At 39.5% G+C, this 6,000-nt stretch overlaps 1 protein-coding gene across 1 annotated transcript in view; it reads left to right on the forward strand.

The window, feature by feature from the left end:
* LOC122575485 overlaps positions 1-6,000 on the forward strand; it is a 195,951-nt gene that overhangs the window by 105,402 nt on the left and 84,549 nt on the right. The gene's annotated exons all lie outside the window — the stretch shown is intronic.

Here is a 6,000-nt window from a genome sequence, read left to right on the forward strand (position 1 = left end):
GATTTTTATTGTTCACAAGGCTATATATTAACAAACAATTTTCGTATAACGCTTGTCTGTTTCGATCTCCGAAATTGAAGTGATTTATTATGTCCTTCTTCTTTCTCCTAAGTCAGTGTTGAATTTCTCAGAAAATAAATGACCTCCTTTTTACTTATTGCAATCTATGCTCACGATACGTCATACGACTTATGCTGTATTGTAAAATACATTTAAAAATATGACGTTGGTAACGTAATCATTTTTCTCTTCTTTCCAATTTATGAAGTTTTATTTACGAACTGTTATAAAATTCCCTTTTCCTATTTTGCAATTTTTAATTTCCTCCCCTGACTCTATTTATAGATATTAATTTTATACCCAAACTACAATCTATTATTTCTTCGAATAAAAATCCCCTCAAAATTTATAATATTTTAACTTTGATAAACTCTGGCAAAGATTCGTTCCAGCGGGTTGCCTTCCTTTGGAACAGAGCATGTCGAGAACGTTGCACGGGGTGCAAACGCAATTTTCAGGCGAGAGAACCCCCGGTAAAACAAACTCGCGTCGTCTGGTCGTTTCACGAGCGAGTTATCGCGCGATCGGCGTGTAAGAGGCGAAGATAAAGGCGAACAGATATAGAGAACGGATCGGTGGGATGAGGGCTGGCTTGGCAGGAGCAAATTGGTCGGCCAGGGAAAACAGGATAACGCCGGAGGATTGTGGATCCTGTGGATGCTGCGCCTAAATAGAGGCGGGCAATAGCATCGGGACATAATCGATTTGCCGTGAACTCATCCGTAATTCGGGGCCACAGTCGGCGTGACAAGAAAGTCTCGACGTTGGCAAAGGCGCCAGCGAACCGAGAAATTACTCATCGTTCTGATTGAGGTTAATTAATTAGATAATTAAGTCTCCCCGCGACAACGACGACGTCGACGACGACGACGACGACGACGACGGAGAATGGAGGATGATGTTGGATAGAGAAATGTCGTGCTGCAGCCTTCTTCCGTTTTCTCCCTTTTTTCCCAGGAGATGATTTCGCGATGGTGATCCTCGTTATAAAAATGTTCCTCATTATTACCAGGACCACCCTCTCTAACGGCCTTATCTCATTAATGTCCTTGTTCGAATCCGGGACGTTGCAACGCTCCAGGCGAGATTTCGACGTTTCACGATGGAATTCTTGCTTCTGCGATAAGTAATTGATGTTTAGCGAAGAGTTTTTCTCCTGTTGAAATCGTCCCATGATTTAACAATGCTAGTTAATTAATGAATACAGGTACCGGTTAGCGAATTAGGATCAGACAGAAAAATTATGACAATGAGCGTAAACAGTACGCTGTAAGATTTTGTATAAATAGCAACTAGTTCATTACTGTATAATCAATATGTTATAGAATTTCTCTGTAGATTGTAAATAGTCGAGTTGTTTTTTCTATGGCCTGCTTGGCCATTTCCCTATAATTAAGTATATTTGATAAAAGAGGATCGATTTGGTTGTTATAGTTTGATATCGGCTCATAATATATTTTGCAGATCGAATGGATCGTAATGCATTCATTTTCCATTTCACGTGCAATTAGTCTCGTCATCGAATCGAATTTTCCACTCAGCAAGCAAAATTATTTTCCGTCACGCTTTCTATTCATCAGCCCGTGGAAAGGAAACAATAATAAAAAGCGCAATATCGCGTGACACGTAATAAAACGTTATCAAGAGGGACAGCGTCGAAAAATGCTCGAATTAATTTCGACCCTCCCCCCCCCCCGATCTAACCGAATTCGCAGGGAAATGTTGAACCAACCGAATTATGGAATAAATATCCGCGATATCTCCGGCAAGATATAAAATCCATCGCGTGAAAAACCCATACCTTCACATGTCTCTGACCGTCCAAAAAATTCCGACGTGAAAAATAAAACCAACGATAAATCGATATATCTCTCTGTGTCGTTTTATGCGACGATTTATTTTTTACGAACTCGAACGTTATCGTGGATAACGACGAGGAGAGAACGACGATGCAGGCAGGGTCGAGGCTGCGTATGAAAGAACTCTTTACACGTGGCACTTAACGAGAATCTCATAATCTTGCAGGAACGTTGATCTGCCACCCGCCTTCTATCTCTCGACTTTTCCCTGTGCGGCCGGAAAATCTCTTTGAAGCTCTGCCCATTGACGCTCGCGGTTTAATATTCCGTCACGAATATTAATGCCCTCCCAGCAACTGCCGCTCGTAAATCAGCGAATCTCTTCCTCCGCTGATGCACTTTTCTGTGTGGTTTTCCCGCGTTTCTTCTCCTCCATTCGCTCTCCCTCTTTCACTACTCTCTACAGGGTGGTCTACAGAATTGTTTCAGTCGTAACTCCGTTATTAACGCACTTAAAGAAAAATTTCAAAGGAAGAAGACGAACGTTTGAAAGACTGCAACATTTGTAGGATTGTAGATTCTTTACAACAATAATTGTGTTACTTCTTAAATGGTAAAGTGAATATTTTTTTCTGTAGATCGAACCCTCCTGCCGTTCAATAAATAATACTATTTTATATATATATTTACAGATTGATTTCAAATTTTACTAACATAATCGTGATATTTTTAGCTTATTACAGCGATAATAAAATTTCCAAGAGTTTCGTATAACGTACATGTTTTCATAAAATCTTTCTACGGTACAGTGATAACCAGAAGAAAATTTAAAGAATAAAACGGAAAAAGACGCTATAATTTTAATAAACTTGGATTACAATTGACGAGAGGAATGAATGTATAATATAATTATGTATGTCCTATAATAGACATATGGGTTTGGCACAGAAAACAATGTCTAACACAAATTCCACTTGTACAATTCCACGCAAGTTTCGGTTTTAAACTTCTTTATGCACTGTAAGTATTCTGAATACTTTCGTTAACCAGCATAAGTACAAGAGTAGCGTATTATGTCTTAAACCACATTAAGAATAAAGTTACGCTTTGAAACAGTTACATGGATCACCCCGTATATTTTTTCTCTTTCTTTTTCACTCTCGACCCTTTCACATCGTTTCCTCTCCTCCTTTTTCCCTTAACTCTCGTGTAGAGTTTCCTCCTTTCCTCCCTCTTTCCTTAACTTTCACAGCGTCTTTCCACGTTTCCCTGTTTTTTTCACTGCATTTCTGCTTTCCTTTGTCCCTATCATTCGCGGTGTCTCCTCTTCGACTCTCTCATTCTCTGCTACGAAACGGTGGTTCTTTCGATCCAGTCGCTCCCCAGCTCGCGATCCTTACTACGTCGCGAGGACAGCCTCGCTGATTGAGAATAATGCGAGGTACCAATTACTCGCTGGCATAAAGAGGAATTCATTAGCGGGAGAAACGCGCCGCCGGGGCGTCTCTCTGTTTAGCTTTCGAAGAGGGAGAAGGATATAGCAAGAAGAGGGTAAAAGGGAGAGCAACTGCACCGGTTGCACGCGGCTTTTGTGCAACGGGATGCGCCACGCTACCGAGCACTTCCTGCATTGTGCCTCGGCACGACGCGTGGTCGAATATTTTATTCCGTGCGAGGCACAGAGGTCAATGATTGACGCTAGTCGCGCATTAATTAGAAAAGAAGCCGCAAGGCGAGTGTACTTTAGTACACGTTTGTCGTCAGGTTTTTGGTGAATGGTTCCGCGGAAATTGATGACCCAGTAATCCACGTCTCCTGATGAAATTGGGAAAGGCGAGCAGAAATGCCATTTTTTTGATGAAACGGTGGAAAGTGGTTAGAAATTCCACTTTTTCGTGAAATTGGGAAAGTCAAGAGAAGTAACATATTTCGTGGTGAAATTGGAAAAGTGAGTGAATTTCGTTGAAGTCTACGAAAACTACGACTTTAAGTTTAGAGGAATTTAGAGAAATAGGACGGGAGATGCATTGGTAATTATTGATATTGCCAGGAATTCAGATTTTTATGAATATGATTAGAGAAATGGAACTTAGATTCTTACAAAATAAACGAAGAACACAAGGATGAAAAATATGATAAGTCACATTTCTTGTCTTCTATAGAATAATTTTAAGATCCGATTTATTGTTAACCACTTTCATATCAAAACTATCTTTGTACTTCGTTGTGGAATTAAATATGTGTTTGTATAAATTAGAAAACAGTATACATAGTGTATGTCATCTATTTTTACAAGTTTTATACCCTCCAATTTATCAGGTTATAAGTCTTCTCAACTATTTCATATTGAAATGCTTTTTTTCCCAACAACCGATAAAAAGTCATAAAATCAAAAATGGAATCATATTTTCCCCGTGTAGTCTTCAGTAATAAGTAATAACTTTAAAACGTTTTCTTGGCAGTATACGATACTGGTAATGTAATAACCAAAAAACGAATCGACAGTTAATCTCGTAATCGATATCGAAGCGCAATTTCTCGGTAAATTTTCGTGCCAATTTCCTGCGACGAACATCAAAGATATCCATCCTGTTTAAATAACGAGCGTTAAACGTCATTCTGTTTGCACTGTTGCGCAAAGTTGTAAATCCTGTCTGCACAAATGGCGAACATATATCGCGCTGTTTTCTTTACTTCCTTTCCCTTGTACGATCACGATTACACCTTTATGGTTTTACAACGGGGACAGATTCTTTTTATCTGCGGATTCGATTGGACGGGGAGGATCCGCGTTTTCGAGAACGACCGCTTCCTTCGTGTCTTGTTCCCTTCGAAATTCGCTTTATCGTCCCTTTCCTCCGCGTGTGTACACTTATTTCATGCTCGGTGGAACATCGGGTCTCCGAAGGAAAGCAGCTTGCTTACTCGATAAGAGGCAAAGAAATTCTTGCGAAATTCCCTCTAGCAAAAGGGCCCTCTGCGTTGCGTAATTTAGAACTCGCGTTACGCTGCAAATATGAGAATTTAACAAATCCTTTCAACTTTTGATTATCATCCTAAAATTTCGATATTCCAGATCCACGTTTTCGACAGAAAAATGAAGTTCCCATTTTCCCTTCTTTGCAATTTTCCTAACAGTTCTATTTTATTATCGAATGGTTCATAGCAAAACAGACTCTTCTCTATGTCTGCTTCTGTTCAGAAAACCCAGAGAATACTCTAACGAAATCTAATTACTGTTCAATACAATACCTTTTTAACAAAGTATTTGTTATATTATAGAATTCTGCAAGTGTATTTTTAATTAGATCATGAAATTGCGGGACTACAACAGGGATTATCTTTGTAAAGCTGCTAAATTTCTATTCGACGGTAAATCAGAATATAGATCGTTTTTCATAATACAATTTTAGCATGTTGCGAGCCTTGCACCTAACTACTAATTATAGTATAATAATGTACGTTTAAAATTCCCTTTTGTCTTTGTTTTCAAAAATACCATCACAAAGAAGTAATAAAAATCTGGCACAATCTTTCTCTTATAAATTGTCCCATAAGCTAGACGTCCCCGTTCCAAGCGCCTCGTATTTAAACGAAACTTTATTTCCTTTCTTTCTCCGCTAATACCACAGCTAGACTGCGAATGTTTATCCGCTTATTATTTCAAAAACGTAAAGTATAAAATGCATCTTACCACGCAAAAGTATACAAAATACTCAAGATAAAGCGTTTATTACGATATTTAGTTGATGAAACAAATCACTCTTAACGTTACATCTCTCGAGCTGCACCCCTAAAAATATTAAAATGCATAAACATTCGCAGTCCTAACCATGGCAATAAAATAACAAAAATCTCTTGCAAGCGCAGCGTCATAAATCGCCCCATAGATTTACATTCCTCTCTGTTCCAGGCGCCGCGTGCTTAAGCGCGGCGCCCAATTATCAAATTAATTAAATGCATCGAGCGTGTCCGCGTGAACGGTGGCTGAATCATCCCCGTGGCCCGAAAATCCGACTGAACAATAACACTTGCTCTGTCGGCTGTCATCCGAGGTTGACAGGACCGCACCTAGAACGAACGTGCCGCCTGCCTGGGATGCTGTCAGTCAAGGATCAGCGAACCGTAAGAAGAGCCATTG

This window comes from Bombus pyrosoma, linkage group LG2 (assembly GCF_014825855.1).
Source record: "Bombus pyrosoma isolate SC7728 linkage group LG2, ASM1482585v1, whole genome shotgun sequence".
Taxonomy (NCBI): Eukaryota; Metazoa; Arthropoda; class Insecta; order Hymenoptera; family Apidae; genus Bombus; species Bombus pyrosoma.